At 51.7% G+C, this 20550-nt stretch overlaps 1 protein-coding gene across 1 annotated transcript in view; it reads left to right on the top strand.

Annotated features, from left to right (window-relative positions):
* The first annotated feature begins 2681 nt into the window (after positions 1-2681).
* The window catches only part of chdh (choline dehydrogenase), an 83038-nt gene continuing 65169 nt past the window's right edge, over positions 2682-20550 (top strand). Inside the window, exon 1 of the mRNA XM_067998738.1 lies at positions 2682-2809. The gene's annotated coding sequence lies outside the window, so the exon portion shown is untranslated. The remainder of the gene's footprint in view (positions 2810-20550) is intronic.

The following is a 20550-nucleotide window of genomic DNA, read 5'->3' as shown; positions in this document are numbered from 1 at the left end:
TGAAAACGAGCCAAAACAAATTTCCACCCCAGTCTCTTTGTTGATGCTAATATTCAATTAAAAAAAAGTTGAATTTTGAAACCAACTAATTATCTCCACTTTCTTTTGTTGATCGTTCAAAAAGGTCAAAACCTAGGTTCTAATTTCTACAACATAAGAGATGGAGGGAGATAGAATTAAACAGAGAGAAAGACCATTAGAAAGAAAGCCAGTTATGTTCCTAATTCTAATTTAATTTTTAAAAAGTTGAATATTGAAACCAAACAGATAGGAAGTAAAGGTAGAAGAAGAAAAGAGTGGGAGCAATTGAGAGAGAGAATGGGGGTTGAGGGAGAGAGAAAATGGAGGTCGAGAGAGGACATTTGAGAAGGGAGGTTGAGAGAAAGAGGGGCAACTTGATATGGAGAGACAAAGAAAAACACAAATTGAGAGAAAGGCTGACATACAGGTTTTTCCCTCATTCTTGGATTTCTTTTTAAAAAAACAAGTTGAATTTTAAAAACAAACAGAACTTCCTTGAGGGAGACTGATGGGAAGGAGGAGAAAGGAGAGAAGCAAAACAGGTTTGGCATGAGGGGCCTCTGGCATCTTGTTACCTGCCCTTGGGGGAGTGAACAGGATTAAGGGGGAGAGGGGTGACACTGGTTTCCTTTGAAACTTGCTTTCATTGGACCAGTGGGGAGATAGGGAATGGGTGTGTATAGAGGGGATAGGGAAGTGAAATAAGGGGACTAGAACTACACAGGGAATGTCATAAAAGGGATATTTGGTGTGCTGTGGGAGATGGGGGTCAGGGATGGTGAGTGGGATACTTGGATTGGGACCAGTTACAAGAGCATCAGGCAGGGGTAAAGAGAGGGATGAGTGGAGGGTGATAGACTAGTGGGATTGAGAGTAAAGAGTGGGGAAGAGGCAGGGGGTAAGGGATGAGGAACAGTGTAGCAGATGGGGTGAGGAGAGGGGGTGAAGGGAAAGGTGGAGTAGAGCACAGTGAAGATGAGTGGTGGGCAGGACAGCAGCAAAGAGGGCAACATATAGGAGCTTGAGGATGAGCAGCCCTTGGCTTCTCCCTTCTCCACTACACCATGCCACCCACCACCTCCCAACCGAAAGGAGAGAAAAAGATAAGAGATAAACAGAAAAGGAGAGAGACAAATAATGAGAAAGTTACAAAGAAGCAATAGTGAAGAGAAAGACACAAAAGTAGAAGAGGAGAAAGACGGAGAATCAGCAATATGAAGACGACAGAGACAGGTAAAAGAAATACCACATCCTCCAACTTAATGTGTGCAATTGTCACGTGACACCCACTAATGTCTTACATCTAGTGCATGTCTATCACACTCCAAATGTCACATTTTGTGGATGCAAACAAAATTTTTTTTTTGAAAAAGAAACACAGTCATTTCATGGTGGGATCTTCTGACCTGAAGCCAGAAATTTACAAGCATTACAATTGATTGGGTTTGCTCACAGGGTGTATCTGAACAGTGACTTTAAAGAGATAGGTGGGTTAGCAGCTAAACATCACAACTATGCTTCATACCTCAAATTTGTGAGCAACATAAAAGTTTTGAGCCTCCATCACACTTCAGGTATCACACATGCAAAGTTCATGTTTAAAAAACATGTTTTAAATAGAGAAAGAAAACAATACATAGTGTAATATTCCTAACCTTACTAAATACTATCTGAACTATATTGAACAGTACCATGGGGCATTCACTAGTATATAAAATATTAGTACCTGCACACAAACATTTCTGTCCAAAACTCTTATGAGAGCCATGTGCTCAATAGGTAAATCTTAAGTGGACATATATTGATGCTTTGGGTAATAATTAAACACTGGAGTACCTGATACAATGCACAATTTTTAGTTTAAACTTATCCAAAACATGTTACTAAGAATGATGGAGAGTACTATTGGTGGTTTGATTAACTCATTCCAAGTAGTAAAGTAGATCAAATCACTGAAAGATGTTAAACCACAATAGTGGAAAAGTAAAGTCTTTAGCTATATAAACAGCTAACACAATTATTGTATTCCAAACTATGTGAAAGAAGCAAACATTTGTATCTAATTTCATCTCAATTGAAGTCAACAGTGTTACAGTTTGGGCTTTTGTGTTCACAGATAAAAGCTGATATCCGTAAGTGTGAATGTCATAGGAACCAAAACCTTTGCCTTAAAACAAGTTGGCGAGGGTGTAAAAGGGCAATAGTGGGTTAGCCACCTCAACTGATTTTGCTTTCCACTGAGTTCAATCAAGTGGTGTGTATAACTGGTGGCTGACATAGAGAAAATGTTTCAACTTGTGGGGGAGTCCAAAACTAGAAGCCTTTTCTTTGATTTTCTATTTCTTCACAGCCTCCCTGGCATTATCGTTGTGAGGTTTTTTTTTTGTGTGGCTGGAGCTGAGCTAGTGAAAATTCCCATAGTTTTAATGGAGGATTTCCATCGATTCTGTGGGTGCTGGGAAAGCTCCTTGCAGTTATTCTTCGGTTTCTCTCGTTCTCCAGTAGAGAGAGAGAGAATAAAATCCCAAAGAAAATGTGAATCTGGGATTTACCGGCACAGTACGAGGGGATTGGATCCTGCCCAGGGTGGTATCGGGAAAAACCATGTTGTGATTTAAACTTGTGAACCAGTCCGGTCCACGGAATCCGGCTCCACTCGATGCGGGATGCCCGGTCAGTGGAATCCGATCCATTCCAGGTGGATTGGCGCAATCTGCTCGGACTGTTCAGTACGTCACCGCAAATCGAACTGAACGAGTAAAGTAATCAAAATATCAGGGAAAAGGGGGTAAGTCAATAAGTTAACGGCAGCCGCTAATTTTAAAAAAATTATAATTTAAACTATATTCAATGTTTATAGGGTCGTGGGAAAGGAGGAGGGAAAAGTGATTTGAGCTGAAAATTCCAAAAAAAAAATAGTCTGGAAGTAGCAGGATCTGCGGGTCTGTACCTCGGGACCGCGTCATTTCTCGGGTCACACAGGCCCCGATTTTGAACTTTAACGGTATTTTTCGGTGGGTGGAAGGATCCCAACGCCCGCTGTTGGCGCTCGCATAAATTTGATTGTCGAGCTCCCCGTTATTCTAGCGCTGATGGGCGGCTCGCTGTTGGGGAGGGTCGGGGGGAGTCTCAGCAGGTCAGCGCAGTGCAGGAGCCTGCAGCACCGTGTTAAAGGGGAGAACTGGGCCGAATGGGGAGGGGGCGCCGGAGAGAATGATTGAAGAAGAGGGGAAGGGAATGATTGCCAGCGAAGAGCAGCCCTGAAATCCAGAAAGTGCCACATATGGTGCCCTTTATTTTTGTCAGATCTGCTTCCAGAAGGATTGCCAGCTCTGGCTGGAGGTATTCCTAGACGTCTGATCATGTGACCTCTGCATCTGTTACTCCATTTACCTTATAAAGGTTGGGTTCCCTGTATTTGAGTATCTTTGCTCGTGGTTTTGCACCAGCAGCTGTTGTGGGCGAAGTTCAGAAAGCGAAGAGGCCAACTGTAAGCAGAAGAGGGGAAGCTGAAGGTGGGAGGAACTTTGATTCCACCAGTAACTCACTGAAATTGCACTGATAACTAATAATATTACTGGTAACACTCCAATTCCCATCATACTCAACAGTAATACAATAACTCACTGCTAGTCTATGTGTAACTGGTAGTAAAGGTGTGATGCTCTGATATCCTACTTGTAACCACTAATAATCCTATAACCTGTTGATATTCACCCTGAAACTACAGGCAATATCCCCCTACACTGCACAAGGTGTGGCCTGGTTTCCCAGTCAATGCAACTTTTAACAGGCCCAATCTCTCTCCCTATCTCCTCGGACTCTGTGAAGGTGACAACTCTGAACTGGAAGCCTCAGACAGAGCCGATCTGCACTTGGACTTCATTTGTCAAAACCAGCCAGCATAGACCAACTAGAACTAAATTGAGAGATTGCACAAAGGGCAATGGGCTCGGTGTTTGGGACATTTCGCACGGGGCAGATTGTCCTAAACTTAGCTCAGCACCAACATTTCTAAAGCACTCCCTGGGCTCAGACTCAATAAAGGAGAGTTTCATAGAATGATAGAAATTACAGGAGAGGAGGAGGCCTGTTCCAGTGTTGGCACTCTGTTCTGTAACCCCATTCGCCCCAGATACTTTAAAATTCCTCCTTTTAAATATTTATCCCATTCCCTTCAAATGATCTTCTTCTATCCTACCTCAATAGCCACTTGTGGTGAAGCATCCCATGCTCTAAAAGCCCTCAGTTCAAGAACCTTCCTTCTCTACCCCGCTCCCCCGGTTCTTCCCATGAGAATCCTCGGTCTTCATCCCCTTGTTCCCCATTTGTCCTCCAGTGGAAACAATCTTTCACTATTTACCTACAGTACATCCCCCAGGTTTCACTCACCCTTTTACTGGCTGTTCCTATCTAGGTGCCACACCCACTCACCAAGATACTGCTGCTCGTGACTTTGCAGGAAAAGCCGGGCCCCAGCCTCCCTCTCTTCCATGCCCTGCCTGAGTCCCAATCCTCAGACCCCCCATGCCCCAGTATTTCTCTCTTTCCCCCGACCCCAATTCTCTCTCATACTCCCGACTTCCCCATTCACCTTCCTTCCCTTGACCTCCATCCCAACATGCATTCTGCATTCTTCATGACCCCCGTTGTCCCTCAACCCCCCATGACCCCTGTTGTCCCATGACCCTTGACCCCCCATGACCCCTGTTGTGCCTCGACCTCTCCAATGACCCCCGTTGTCCCTTGACCCCCGTTGTCTATCGACCCCCCCATGACCCCCGTTGTCTATCGACCCCCCCATGACCCCCGTTGTCTATCGACCCCCCCATGACCCCCGTTGTCTATCGACCCCCCCATGACCCCCGTTGTCTATCGACCCCCCCATGACCCCCGTTGTCTATCGACCCCCCCATGACCCCCGTTGTCTATCGACCCCCCCATGACCCCCGTTGTCTATCGACCCCCCCATGACCCCCGTTGTCTATCGACCCCCCCATGACCCCCGTTGTCTATCGACCCCCCCATGACCCCCGTTGTCTATCGACCCCCCCATGACCCCCGTTGTCTATCGACCCCCCCATGACCCCCGTTGTCTATCGACCCCCCCATGACCCCCGTTGTCTATCGACCCCCCCATGAACCCCGTTGTCTATCGACCCCCCCCATGACCCCCGTTGTCTATCGACCCCCCCCATGACCCCCGTTGTCTATCGACCCCCCCCATGACCCCCGTTGTCTATCGACCCCCCCATGACCCCCGTTGTCTATCGACCCCCCCATGACCCCCGTTGTCTATCGACCCCCCCATGACCCCCGTTGTCTATCGACCCCCCCATGACCCCCGTTGTCTATCGACCCCCCCATGACCCCCGTTGTCTATCGACCCCCCCATGACCCCCGTTGTCTATCGACCCCCTCAAGACCCCCGTTTGGCTATCGACCCCCCCATGACCCCCGTTGTCTTTCGACCCCCCCATGATCCCGTTGTCGTTCGACCCCCCCATGACCCCGTTGTCTTTCGACCCCCCCATGACCCCGTTGTCTTTCGACCCCCCCATGACCCCCGTTGTCTTTCGACCCCCCCATGACCCCCGTTGTCTTTCGACCCCCCCCATGACCCCCGTTGTCTTTCGACCCCCCCATGACCCCCGTTGTCTTTCGACCCCCCCATGACCCCCGTTGTCTTTCGACCCCCCCATGACCCCCGTTGTCTTTCGACCCCCCCATGACCCCCGTTGTCTTTCGACCCCCCCATGACCCCCGTTGTCTTTCGCCCCCCCCATGACCCCCGTTGTCTTTCGACCCCCCCCATGACCCCCGTTGTCTTTCGACCCCCCCCATGACCCCCGTTGTCTTTCGACCCCCCCCATGACCCCCGTTGTCTTTCGACCCCCCCCATGACCCCCGTTGTCTTTCGACCCCCCCCATGACCCCCGTTGTCTTTCGACCCCCCCATGACCCCCGTTGTCTCTCGACCCCCACCCATGACCCCCGTTGTCTCTCGACCCCCACCCATGACCCCCGTTGTCTCTCGACCCCCACCCATGACCCCCGTTGTCCCTCGACCCCCACCCATGACCCCCGTTGTCCCTCGACCCCCACCCATGACCCCCGTTGTCCCTCGACCCCCACCCATGACCCCCGTTGTCCCTCGACCCCCACCCATGACCCCCGTTGTCCCTCGACCCCCACCCATGACCCCCGTTGTCCCTCGACCCCCACCCATGACCCCCGTTGTCCCTCGACCCCCACCCATGACCCCCGTTGTCCCTCGACCCCCACCCATGACCCCCGTTGTCCCTCGACCCCCACCCATGACCCCCGTTGTCCCTCGACCCCCACCCATGACCCCCGTTGTCCCTCGACCCCCACCCATGACCCCCGTTGTCCCTCGACCCCCACCCATGACCCCCGTTGTCCCTCGACCCCCACCCATGACCCCCGTTGTCCCTCGACCCCCACCCATGACCCCCGTTGTCCCTCGACCCCCACCCATGACCCCCGTTGTCCCTCGACCCCCACCCATGACCCCCGTTGTCCCTCGACCCCCACCCATGACCCCCGTTGTCCCTCGACCCCCACCCATGACCCCCGTTGTCCCTCGACCCCCACCCATGACCCCCGTTGTCCCTCGACCCCCACCCATGACCCCCGTTGTCCCTCGACCCCCACCCATGACCCCCGTTGTCCCTCGACCCCCACCCATGACCCCCGTTGTCCCTCGACCCCCACCCATGACCCCCGTTGTCCCTCGACCCCCACCCATGACCCCCGTTGTCCCTCGACCCCCACCCATGACCCCCGTTGTCCCTCGACCCCCACCCATGACCCCCGTTGTCCCTCGACCCCCACCCATGACCCCCGTTGTCCCTCGACCCCCACCCATGACCCCCGTTGTCCCTCGACCCCCACCCATGACCCCCGTTGTCCCTCGACCCCCACCCATGACCCCCGTTGTCCCTCGACCCCCACCCATGACCCCCGTTGTCCCTCGACCCCCACCCATGACCCCCGTTGTCCCTCGACCCCCACCCATGACCCCCGTTGTCCCTCGACCCCCACCCATGACCCCCGTTGTCCCTCGACCCCCACCCATGACCCCCGTTGTCCCTCGACCCCCACCCATGACCCCCGTTGTCCCTCGACCCCCACCCATGACCCCCGTTGTCCCTCGACCCCCACCCATGACCCCCGTTGTCCCTCGACCCCCACCCATGACCCCCGTTGTCCCTCGACCCCCACCCATGACCCCCGTTGTCCCTCGACCCCCACCCATGACCCCCGTTGTCCCTCGACCCCCACCCATGACCCCCGTTGTCCCTCGACCCCCACCCATGACCCCCGTTGTCCCTCGACCCCCACCCATGACCCCCGTTGTCCCTCGACCCCCACCCATGACCCCCGTTGTCCCTCGACCCCCACCCATGACCCCCGTTGTCCCTCGACCCCCACCCATGACCCCCGTTGTCCCTCGACCCCCACCCATGACCCCCGTTGTCCCTTGACCCCCGTTCCTCAGTCTCCCCCCTCTCCCCTCTCAAGCCCCCGACCCCCCCACCCCCCCACCCCCCATTATTTTGCCATTATAATGAGCCGAGGTGCATTCGGGGGCCGTGATCGACAGATAGACATAAAAGAGTGAGAAAATTCGGATATAGCATAATTAAAGTGCATAATACACTTGCGCCTTTGTTTCCTTGTTACCTTTTATGCCGTGCATTTGCTTTATGCTTCAATGACACGTGTCTCTGGGTGCATATGGGTCAGAGTATTGTCCTTCGAATGAGAAGTGAGCTGAGGAAAGTTAAAGATCCCATGGCACTGTTCGAAGAAGTGCATGGGCATTCTCCCGGACACCTGGCCAATATTTATCCCTCAATCAACATCACTAATAACAGATTAGAGCATCTGGTTATTTACCTCATTGCTGTTTGAGACATTGGGTTACATTTTAACCCCACGAACAGGAGGGTTGGGGGTGGGTGGGAAGGTAACATTTTTTTAAAAGTACAACCTGACCACTTCCGGTTTTAACGGAGGCGGGTCGATGGGCGGGCGACCAACCCGCTCTCAGGAGGTGGGTCGGTTAGTGAAATCTTTTAAGGAGGCGTTGGGCCTGCATTTTAATCCTGGTTGTCTGGATTCCCGGGCCTTCTGCTTCACACCATGCAAGAGGAGGCGAGAAGGCCCGGATCAACAGGTAAGTCCCTTTATTGCACTGCTTGTGGGCCAGGAGGAGCAGGGATGTTTCCTCCCGGCTAAACAAGCTTTCCTGCCGCGATCCCACACACGCAATTGGCTGACGACCCCCACGGTCTCTGACCGCCCCGCCCACAGTCTAACTTCCTGTGTCACTATTTTTGGTCACGCTTTTATGTCAACATTTAACATTGAATCTGTCTATGTAAACATTTTTAATGGAAATTTCCAACATAAAAAGTGGCCTGTAAGCGTTAAAGTCACTGTTAATGAATCAATCAAATTGCGCCAAATGATTTTCCAAAAAAGTTTTGTCTCAGTAATTGAAATTCATAATATCCAAAATAAGATTTTAAACAATAATCTGATTACATTTACACGTTGAATTGTCTTTTGTGTCTTTTAATACCTTCATTTAAGTTTTCTCTTTAAGGCTTAAGCCTCTCTCAAGCAGTTAGAAAGAGCTTTCAATCACACCTATGCATTCTATATGCATTTGACGTGCAGTTTGCAGAATTGTCCAGAAAGCAATCTGCATCAACAGGAGTTGAAGTGTAGAACGGTGTCCCCCCTCACCTTGTGAGGTTTTGAGAATTTCATTGCTATTTTCAAGATATGTTGAAAAAATTCTCAAAGGTTTATTTCAGGCTTATTAAATGCTGTTATAAAGTGGTCAAGATAATACCTGTATTAGCAGCACCTGTTACCATGGTATTGTCCAATATAAATAGCTGACTAGCCACGAATGTGGCTAGTGACACCATTTTAAGACCGTAAGAGATAGGAGCAGGAGTAGGCCATTCGGCCCCTCGAGCCTGCTCCTCCATTTAATGAGATCATGGCTGATTTGATTTTTACCTCAGCTCCACTTTCCCGCCTTTTCCTCATATCCTTTGACTCCCGTGCTGATCAAAAATTTGTCTGACTCAGCCTTGAATGTATTCAATGACTCAGCCTCCACAGCTTTTTGGGGTAAAGAATTCCAAAGATTCACGACCCTTTGGGAGAAGAAATTCCTCCTCATTTCCGTCTTAAACGGGCGACCCCTTATTCTGAGACTATGCTCCCTAGTTTTAGATTCCCCCATGAGGGATAACACCCTCTCAGCATCTACCCTATCGAGTCCCCTCAGAATCTTGTATGTTTCAATAAGACCTCCTCTCATTCTTCTAAACTCCAGTGAGTATAGACCCAACCTGTTCAATCTTTCCTCATAAGACAACCCTTCCATACCCGGAATCAACCTTCTCTGAACTGCCTCCAATGCAAGTATGTCCTTAAATAAGGGCACCAGAACTGTACACAGTACTTCAGGTGTGGTCTCACCAGCACCCTGTACAGTTGTAGCATGACTTCCCTAATTTTATACTCCATCTCCTAGAAATAAAGGCCAATATTCCATTTGCTTTCTGGATTACCTGCTGCACCTCTATGTTGACTTTTTGTGTTTCATGTACGAGGACACCCAGATCCCTCTGTACCGCATCATTTTGTAGTATTTCTCCATTCAAATAATTTGCTTTTTTAGTTTTCCTCCCAAAGTGGATGACTTCACATTTTCCCACATTATATTCCATCTGCCAAATTTTTGCCTATTCGTTTAACCTGTCAATATCCCTTTGCAGATACTTTGGGGTCGATTTTAGCACCCGGTGCGTTCCTGGCGAGGGGGCTCCGAAAATCGGGGATTCCCGGGGCGGGTTGGGAGCCTGGCTCCCACTTCCGGGTTTCCCACAGACGCGCTGACATGCGCGCGCAACCCCCGCATATGGGACTCCCGCCGGCAATTAAAGCCAGCGGGGTGCCACTTAAAGTATTTATTTTGGTATTTTAGGTCGTTTACAGTCCTGATTAACGAGATATTTTAGGAGGGTTGGGATTTTACAAACAACTGGGACTGTTTCCCGTATTGGGGGAAATACTCCCAGTTCAAATGGATGAGTTGCAGCCATCAGCCTGTGGCAGCTGCAAAGGTCCATTTGACAGGTGGGGGGCGGGGGGAGACCCTCACTCATTGCAGGAGGCCACTCTTGTCACTTGGCCTCCACCACCCTCCTCCTAACAACAAAATTCACAAACTTGCACACTTGCCCTGGTGTCCAGACACATGTACCTACCTTGTGGACCCCCTCAGATGTACATCTTCCGGATGGGGGCCGCCGTAGCTGCAGTCATGACCTCCTCGGAGGGCGAACAGCATCATCAGCCTCGCCACCCACACCGTCCACCTCTGACACATGGAGCTCCACAACACAGTGCTGTGACACATCCACCTGTACAGCAGGAGGGAGGGCAACCGCAGAGAGAGATGCGTCGCAGAGGGCACTACCCTCGCCACAGGGTCAACAGACCGAGGCTCAGCTTCCTGGACCTCTCTGAGCAGCAGTGCACACGGAGGCTCAGAGTCACTCGACATGTAGTCGTGGACATCTGCAGCCTCCTTCATGCCGAGCTGCTCCCGGCTGGCCCGAGCACCATCTTCTTACCTGTCGCTGTCAAAGTCACCACTGCCCTCAGCAACTTCTCCGCATCCTTCCAGGGTGCCACCGGGAACATCGCCGACGTCTCTCAGTTGTCTGCACAAAAGAGCCCTGCAAATACACCTACACCCACTCTGCAGTGACACAATGGGTGGCATCAGTCGTGGGTCTTCATTGTGATCCTCAAGAAAGGGCATTATTGCACAAACCAAATGAGATTCGCAAAGACGTGGCAGTAGTGGTGCCAATATAATATGTAATGTGAGTTGGTCAGAAATTAAATATAAGTAAAAACCATGACAAACCCTCAAACCCCTTGTGCATCCCCTTCATGCTCATGACACGTTTGCCTTACGCTGCCTACTGCACATATGTGATGCATGCCCTGTGGCTGCAGCACAGGTAGTGGCAGGTTGAGTGATGCTGACTGTGAAAGAGATGCATGAGAGGGTGAGTATGAGATAGAGCCATGAGATTGTTTGAGGATTGGGTTGAGTGGTAGTGGCGGGATGAGTACTGGCGAGGTGAGTAAGTGCAGGTAAGATGAGGAGGTTTGAGTGGGTGTGAGGGGTGATGTGACAGAGTAGTGTTGGCAGTGCAGAAGGAGATGTGGGGTGGGGGCGGTGATGTGGCAGACGGAGTGCAGGGGAATGAGTAAGTGTACTCACTTTGGCTGACCTACTTAGGTCATTGCAGCGCCTCCTGCACTGTATGCAGGTGGGCAATATGTTGGTGGTGTAGGTGACCTCCTCTGCCACCTCGAGCCAGGCCTTCTTGGTGGCAGAGGCAGGCCGCTTCCTCCCGCCCGTCGGGGGGAAGATCTCTGTCCTCCCCCTCCTCCTCACCCCATCCAATGATACCTGGAGTGAGGCATCATTAAACCTGGGAGCAGCCTTCCCCCTGGGCTGCTCCATGCTGTAATTTTTCCTATTTCTTGCAGCATCAGTCAGTGGAGGATTGCCTCTTTAAATAGAGCTCCTCCAGCTGACAGACCTTACTGCGCATGCGCAGTCCGCCCGCCGCGCAGCTTAGCAGCGGGGAACCCGGAACAAGAGGTAAGTGGATCCAATTAGCCTGCGATTGCATTCGGGGCAGACTGATTTCACCGGGCGCGTTACCCACGCGCCCAATCGCCCCCCTGCCACGAACCAGCTGCCCTGGTAATATCGGGCCCTTTGTGTCCTCTTCGCAACTTGCTTTTCCACCTATCTTTCTATCATCAGCAAATTTATAAGATGTTAAGGGGAACAGATAGGATGGATAGAGAGAAACTATTTCCGCTGGTTGGGGATTCTAGGAGTAGGGGCACAGTCTTTAAAAACTAGAGCCAGACCTTTCAGGAGTGAGATTAGAAAACATTTCTACACGCAAAGGGTGGTAGAAGTTTGGAGCTCTCTTCCGCAAATGGCAATTGATGCTAGCTCAATTGCTAAATTTAAATCTGAGATAGATAGCTTTTTGGCAACCAAAGGTATTAAGGGATATGGGCCAAAGGCAGGTATATGGAGTTCGATCACAGATCAGCCATGATCTTATCAAATGGCAGAGCAGGCACGAGGGGCTGAATGGCCTACTCCTGTTCCTATGTTCAAACAAGACACTCTGTTCCTTCATCCAAGTCATTGATATATATTGTAAATAGTTGAAGCCCCAGCACTGATCCCTGTGGCACCCCACTAGTTACAGATTGCCATTTTGAAAATTACCCTTTTATCCTGACACTTTGTTTTCTGTTAGTTAGCCAGTCCTCTATCCATGCCAGTATATTACCCCCAACACCATGAGCTCTTGTGCAGTAATCTTTTATGTAGCACCTTATCGAATGCCTTTTGGAAATCCAAATATACTGCATCCATTGGTTCCCCTTTATCCACCCTGCCCGTTACTTCCTCAAAGAACTCTAATAAATTAGTCAGACATGATTTCCCCTTCATAAAACCATGTTGACTCTCCTTGATTGTATTATGAGTCTCCAAATGTCCTTCTACTACTTCCTTAATAATGGATTCTAGCATTTTCCCAATGACAGATGTTAGGCTAACTGGTCTATAGTTACCTGCTTTCTGTCTCACTCCCTTCTTGAATAGGGGTGTTACGAATGCGGTTTTCCAATCCGCTGGGACCTTTTAGCCACTTCTTAGTGGAAAATACCTTATATTGTATACACTCACGCTATACTAGTAAATGTACTTCACGTGTGTGTATTTACTTAGCAAACATCTATCACCATTCAGTAACCAAGGAAGGACAACTATCAAAAACACTCACACACTGCTTTTCGTCTCACCATTTTACCAACAAAAGCACAAAGATGTCAAAGTACATAGGAGTACTCCATGCGAATATGGGTATTGAGATCACATGCCCAATGACTGTTTATTACTCATTTTTCATCTACTAATCAGAAATGCAATTTTCCAGTTCTGAATTCCCAATTGGCCACATGTGGCTCGTGGCTAACATATTGGACAACATTGTTATGAAATAGTTGATGGTTAGATGAGAAAGCAAAGAGATTGATAATAAAGAATGACTTGCTGTTTACAAAAAAATCTATTTTCTGAAGCATTATTGAGGCTTAAGGAATTTTAAAACTGAAACTGTGTGAATGATGAACTTTTGAGTGTTTATGGGGTAAATTTTGCTCAATGAAATTTGTTCATTAAAGACTATAATCAGAAATTTATGTTTATTAAAGACTATAAGTTGGCAAATTCCCATCAATAGTACATTAAATTTTCCACTTCTGTGCATATGTTGGGAGTGCATATCAGGAAATTACGGAACCCCGTGATTATCCGTCCATTAATTTTAAGAAACAGATAATGGAGGTTTAAATGGTTTGAGGCAGAATCTGGCTGATGATGATGATAAAAGTGGCAATGGAGTACTTAAAAGCCAACAATGAGGAAAGTGATGGTAGGGTACTTGAGGACGCAAAAGGTTGTGGATCGGTTGGGAAAGAGGGCTGCTGGGCAGGAACACAGTTTAGGGTTGGGGTACTCTGATGGTTCGAAAGGGGCCAATGGCAGTTTGAGTCCTGATCTCCTGGACCCCTCAGCCCCTGTTAGAGCTTGCCAGGCTCTGGACCCTGCAATTTACTAAACCTCCTGACTCTGGCCCCGACCCAGTGCTCTCAAAATCTGGACTCCTTTCAAAATACTGCTAGACTCTGCAAACCCATCCAAGCACTGCCAGATTCTGGCCCACCTTCCCAGTGCATCCAGAACCAGGACTGCCCCATTACTGAAATCAGTGTCCCTGTTAATATAGCTTGGCAGAACAGTCCTATTGTTATAAAACTACTGACTCGCCTTAAGAAAGGGAGATCTGTTAGTGCTGCATAATATGTTCACTGACACCATAAATATACCTTGCAGCAATTTTTGAAATGCAGCCTATCTGATTTCTAATATTCTTTGTTTCCAACTATTTTCAGAAATTTGTGCCTCTCATTCTTGTTTTTATTCGATTTAATTCCACATCCCTTCTTATTCACTTCCTCTTTATCATGCCTTTTGTTTCCCACTCATCCCCCCCTCTCTCAATCCCCCCTCTCTCAATCCCCCCTCTCTCAATCCCCCCCTCTCTCAATCCCCCCCTCTCTCAATCCCCCCCTCTCTCAATCCCCCTCTCTCAATCCCCCCTCTCTCAATCCCCCCTCTCTCAATCCCCCCCTCTCTCAATCCCCCCTCTCTCAATCCCCCCCTCTCTCAATCCCCCCCTCTCTCAATCCCCCCCTCTCTCAATCCCCCCTCTCTCAATCCCCCCCTCTCTCAATCCCCCCCTCTCTCAATCCCCCCACTCTCTCTCTCATCCCCCCCACTCTCTCTCTCATCCCCCCCACTCTCTCTCTCATCCCCCCCACTCTCTCTCTCATCCCCCCCACTCTCTCTCTCATCCCCCCACTCTCTCTCTCATCCCCCCCACTCTCTCTCTCATCCCCCCACTCTCTCTCTCATCCCCCCACTCTCTCTCTCATCCCCCCACTCTCTCTCATCCCCCCACTCTCTCTCTCATCCCCCCCACTCTCTCTCTCATTCCCCCCTCTCTCTCTCTCATCCCCCCCACTCTCTCTCTCATCCCCCCCACTCTCTCTCTCATCCCCCCCACTCTCTCTCTCATCCCCCCCACTCTCTCTCTCATCCCCCCCACTCTCTCTCTCATCCCCCCCACTCTCTCTCTCATCCCCCCACTCTCTCTCATCACCCCCCACTCTCTCTCTCATCCCCCCCACTCTCTCTCTCATCCCCCCCCACTCTCTCTCTCATCCCCCCCACTCTCTCTCTCATCCCCCCCCACTCTCTCTCTCATCCCCCCCACTCTCTCTCTCATCCCCCCCACTCTCTCTCTCATCCCCCCCACTCTCTCATCCCCCCCACTCTCTCTCTCATCCCCCCCACTCTCTCTCTCATCCCCCCCACTCTCTCTCTCATCCCCCCCACTCTCTCTCTCATCCCCCCCACTCTCTCTCTCATCCCCCCCACTCTCTCTCTCATCCCCCCCACTCTCTCTCTCATCCCCCCCACTCTCTCTCTCATCCCCCCCACTCTCTCTCTCATCCCCCCCACTCTCTCTCTCATCCCCCCCACTCTCACTCTCATCCCCCCACTCTCTCTCTCATCCCCCCCACTCTCTCTCTCATCCCACCCACTCTCTCTCTCATCCCCCCCACTCTCTCTCTCATCCCCCCCACTCTCTCTCTCATCCCCCCCACTCTCTCTCTCATCCCCCCACTCTCTCTCTCACCCCCCCACTCTCTCTCTCATCCCCCCCCACTCTCTCTCTCATCCCCCCCACTCTCTCTCTCATCCCCCCCACTCTCTCTCTCATCCCCCCCACTCTCTCTCTCATCCCCCCCACTCTCTCTCTCATCCCCCCCACTCTCTCTCTCATCCCCCCCACTCTCTCTCTCATCCCCCCCACTCTCTCTCTCATCCCCCCACTCTCTCTCTCATCCTCACTCTCTCTATCTCTCTCATTCCCTCTCTCTCCCTCTCATTCCCTCTCATTCTCTCTCTCTCTCTCTCTCTCATTCCTTCTCTCTCTCACTCTCTCATTCCCCCCCTCTCTCTCTCATTTCCCCCCTCTCCCTCTCTCTCTCCCTCATTCCCCCCTCTCTCTCTCTCTCATTCCCCCTCTCTCTCTCTCATTCCCCCCTCTCTCTCTCTCTCATTCCCCCCTCTCTCTCTCTCTCTCATTCCCCCCTCTCTCTCTCTCTCTCATTCCCCCCTCTCTCTCTCTCTCATTCCCCCCTCTCTCTCTCTCTCATTCCCCCCCTCTCTCTCTCTCATTCCCCCTCTCTCTCTCTCTCATTCCCCCTCTCTCTCTCTCTCTCTCTCTCTCTCATTCCCTCTCTCTCTCTCATTCCCTCTCTCTCTCTCATTCCCCCTCTCTCTCTCATTCCCCCCTCTCTCACTCTCTCTCTCTCATTTCCCCCCCTCTCTCTCTCTCATTTCCCCCCTCTCTCTCTCCCTCATTCCCCCCTCTCTCTCATTCCCCCCGTCTCCCTCTCTCTCTCATTCCCCCGTCTCTCTCTCTCTCATTCCCCCCTCTCTCTCTCTCTCATTCCCCCCTCCCTCTCTCTCTCTCTCTCTCTCATTCCCACCCTCTCTCTCTCTCTCTCTCTCACATTCCTCTCTCATTCCTCCCTCTCTCTCTCTCTCTCTCTCTCTCATTCCCCCCTCTCTCTCTCTCATTCCCTCTCTCTCTCTCTCATTCCCCCCTCTCTCTCTCTCTCTCTCATTCACCCCCTCTCTTTCTCTCATTCCCCCCTCTCTCTCATTCCGCCCTCTCTCTCTCTCATTCCCACTCTCTTTCTCTCATTCCCCTCTCTCTCTCTCATTCCCCCCTCTCTCACTCTCATCCCCCCCTCTCTCACTCTCATCCCCCACTCTCTCACTCTCATCCCCCCCTCTCTCACTCTCATCCCCCCCCTCTCTCACTCTCATCCCCCCCTCTCTCACTCTCATCCCCCCCTCTCTCTCTCGCTCTCATTCCCCCCTCTCTCTCTCGCTCTCATTCCCCCCTCTCTCTCTCGCTCTCATTCCCCCCTCTCTCTCTCGCTCTCATTCCCCCTCTCTCTCTCGCTCTCATTCCCCCCTCTCTCTCTCGCTCTCATTCCCCCCTCTCTCTCTCGCTCTCATTCCCCCCTCTCTCTCTCGCTCTCATTCCCCCCTCTCTCTCTCGCTCTCATTCCCCCCTCTCTCTCTCGCTCTCATTCCCCCCTCTCTCTCTCGCTCTCATTCCCCCCTCTCTCGCTCTCATTCCCCCCTCTCTCGCTCTCATTCCCCCCTCTCTCGCTCTCATTCCCCCTCTCTCGCTCTCATTCCCCCCTCTCTCGCTCTCATTCCCCCTCTCTCGCTCTCATTCCCCCTCTCTCGCTCTCATTCCCCCCTCTCTCGCTCTCATTCCCCCCTCTCTCGCTCTCATTCCCCCCTCTCTCGCTCTCATTCCCCCTCTCTCGCTCTCATTCCCCCCTCTCTCGCTCTCATTCCCCCCTCTCTCGCTCTCATTCCCCCCTCTCTCGCTCTCATTCCCCCCTCTCTCGCTCTCATTCCCCCCTCTCTCGCTCTCATTCCCCCCTCTCTCGCTCTCATTCCCCCCTCTCTCTCTCTCTCATTCCCCCTTTCTCTCTCTCCCTCTCATTCCCCCCCTCTCTCTCTCTCTCTCTCATTCCCCCCCTCTCTCTCTCTCTCTCTCATTCCCCTCTCTCATTCCTCTCCCTCTCTCTCTCTCATTCCACTCCCTCTCTCTCTCTCATTCCCCTCTCTCTCTCTCATTCCCCTCTCTCTCTCTCATTCCCCTCTCTCGCTCTCATTCCCCTCTCTCGCTCTCATTCCCCTCTCTCTCTCTCGCTCTCATTCCCCCCTCTCTCTCTCGCTCTCATTCCCCCCTCTCTCTCTCGCTCTCATTCCCCCCTCTCTCTCTCGCTCTCATTCCCCCCCTCTCTCTCTCGCTATCATTCCCCCCTCTCTCTCTCGCTATCATTCCCCCCCTCTCTCTCTCGCTCTCATTCCCCCCCTCTCTCTCTCGCTCTCATTCCCCCCCTCTCTCTCTCGCTCTCATTCCCCCCCTCTCTCTCTCGCTCTCATTCCCCCCTCTCTCTCTCGCTCTCATTCCCCCCCTCTCTCTCTCGCTCTCATTCCCCCCCTCTCTCTCTCGCTATCATTCCCCCCCTCTCTCTCTCGCTATCATTCCCTCTCTGGCTATCATTCCCTCTCTCTCTCGCTATCATTCCCTCTCTCTCTCGCTATCATTCCCTCTCTCTCTCGCTATCATTCCCTCTCTCTCTCGCTATCATTCCCTCTCTCTCTCGCTATCATTACCTCTCTCTCTCGCTATCATTCCCTCTCTCTCTCGCTATCATTCCCTCTCTCTCTCGCTATCATTCCCTCTCTCTCTCGCTATCATTCCCTCTCTCTCTCGCTATCATTCCCTCTCTCTCTCGCTATCATTCCCTCTCTCTCTCGCTATCATTCCCTCTCTCTCTCGCTATCATTCCCTCTCTCTCTCGCTCTCATTCCCTCTCTCTCGCTCTCATTCCCTCTCTCTCGCTCTCATTCCCTCTCTCTCCTCTCTCTCATTCCCCCCCTCTCTCTCATTCCCCCCCTCTCTCTCATTCCCCCCCTCTCATTCCCCCCTCTCTCTCATTCCCCCCCTCTCTCTCATTCCCCCCTCTCTCTCTCTCATTCCCCCCCCTCTCTCTCTTTCATTCCCCTCTCTCTCTCTCTTTCATTCCCCTCTCTCTCTCTCTCTCTCTCTCTCATTCCCCCCCCTCTCTCTTTCATTCCCCTCTCTCTTTCATTCCCCTCTCTCTTTCATTCCCCTCTCTCTTTCATTCCCCTCTCTCTTTCATTCCCCTCTCTCTTTCATTCCCCTCTCTCTTTCATTCCCCTCTCTCTTTCATTCCCCTCTCTCTTTCATTCCCCTCTCTCTCTCATTCCCCCTCTCTCTCTCTCTCTTTCTCTCTCTCTCTCATTCCTCTCTCTCTCTCTCTCTCTCTCTATCTCATTCCTCTCTCTCTCTCTCTCTCTCTCTCATTTCTCTCTCTCTCTCTCTCATTTCTCTCTCTCTCTCTCTCATTTCTCTCTCTCTCTCTCTCATTCCTCACTCTCTCTCTCTCATTCCTCACTCTCTCTCTCTCATTCCTCACTCTCTCTCTCTCATTACTCACTCTCTCTCTCTCATTCCTCACTCTCTCTCTCTCTCATTCCTCACTCTCTCTCTCTCTCATTTCCCCCACTCTCTCTCTCTCATTTCCCCCACCCTCTCTCTCATTCCCCACCCTCTCTCTCATTCCCCACCCTCTCTCTCATTCCCCACCCTCTCTCTCATTCCCCACCCTCTCTCTCATTCCCCACCCTCTCTCTCTCTCATTCCCCCCTTTCTCTCTCTCCCTCTCATTCCCCCCCTCTCTCTCTCTCTCTCTCATTCCCCTCTCTCATTCGTCTCCCTCTCTCTCTCTCATTCCACTCCCTCTCTCTCTCTCATTCCCCTCTCTCTCTCTCATTCCCCTCTCTCGCTCTCATTCCCCTCTCTCTCTCTCGCTCTCATTCCCCCCTCTCTCTCTCGCTCTCATTCCCCCCTCTCTCTCTCGCTCTCATTCCCCCCTCTCTCTCTCGCTCTCATTCCCCCCCTCTCTCTCTCGCTCTCATTCCCCCCTCTCTCTCTCGCTCTCATTCCCCCCTCTCTCTCTCGCTCTCATTCCCCCCTCTCTCTCTCGCTCTCATTCCCCCCTCTCTCTCTCGCTCTCATTCCCCCCCTCTCTCTCTCGCTATCATTCCCCCCCTCTCTCTCTCGCTATCATTCCCCCCCTCTCTCTCTCGCTCTCATTCCCCCCCTCTCTCTCTCGCTCTCATTCCCCCCCTCTCTCTCTCGCTCTCATTCCCCCCCTCTCTCTCGCTCTCATTCCCCCCCTCTCTCTCTCGCTCTCATTCCCTCTCTGGCTATCATTCCCTCTCTCTCTCGCTATCATTCCCTCTCTCTCTCGCTATCATTCCCTCTCTCTCTCGCTATCATTCCCTCTCTCTCTCGCTATCATTCCCTCTCTCTCTCGCTATCATTCCCTCTCTCTCTCGCTCTCATTCCCTCTCTCTCTCGCTCTCATTCCCTCTCTCTCTCGCTCTCATTCCCTCTCTCTCTCGCTCTCATTCCCTCTCTCTCCTCTCTCTCATTCCCCCCCTCTCTCTCATTCCCCCCCTCTCTCTCATTCCCCCCCTCTCTCTCTCATTCCCCCCCTCTCTCTCATTCCCCCCCTCTCTCTCATTCCCCCCCTCTCTCTCATTCCCCCCCTCTCTCTCTCATTCCCCCCCTCTCTCTCATTCCCCCCCTCTCTCTCATTCCCCCCCTCTCTCTCATTCCCCCCCTCTCTCTCATTCCCCCCCTCTCTCTCATTCCCCCCCTCTCTCTCATTCCCCCCCTCTCTCTCATTCCCCCCTCTCTCTCTCTCATTCCCCCCTCTCTCTCTCTCATTCCCCCCTCTCTCTCTCTCATTCCCCCCCTCTCTCTCTTTCATTCCCTCTCTCTCTCTCTCTCTCTCTCTCTCTCATTCCCCCCCTCTCTCTTCATTCCCCTCTCTCTTTCATTCCCCTCTCTCTTTCATTCCCTCTCTCTTTCATTCCCCTCTCTCTTTCATTCCCCTCTCTCTCTCATTCCCCCTCTCTCTCTCTCTCTTTCTCTCTCTCTCTCATTCCTCTCTCTCTCTCTCTCTCTCTCTCTATCTCATTCCTCTCTCTCTCTCTCTCTCTCTCTCTCATTACTCACTCTCTCTCTCTCATTCCTCACTCTCTCTCTCTCTCATTCCTCACTCTCTCTCTCTCTCATTCCTCACTCTCTCTCTCTCTCA

The sequence above is a fragment of the Heptranchias perlo genome, chromosome 17 (genome assembly GCF_035084215.1).
Source record: "Heptranchias perlo isolate sHepPer1 chromosome 17, sHepPer1.hap1, whole genome shotgun sequence".
Taxonomy (NCBI): domain Eukaryota; kingdom Metazoa; phylum Chordata; class Chondrichthyes; order Hexanchiformes; family Hexanchidae; genus Heptranchias; species Heptranchias perlo.
Note: the sequence above shows the minus strand (reverse complement) of the source record. Positions and strands in the feature narration are given on the sequence as shown.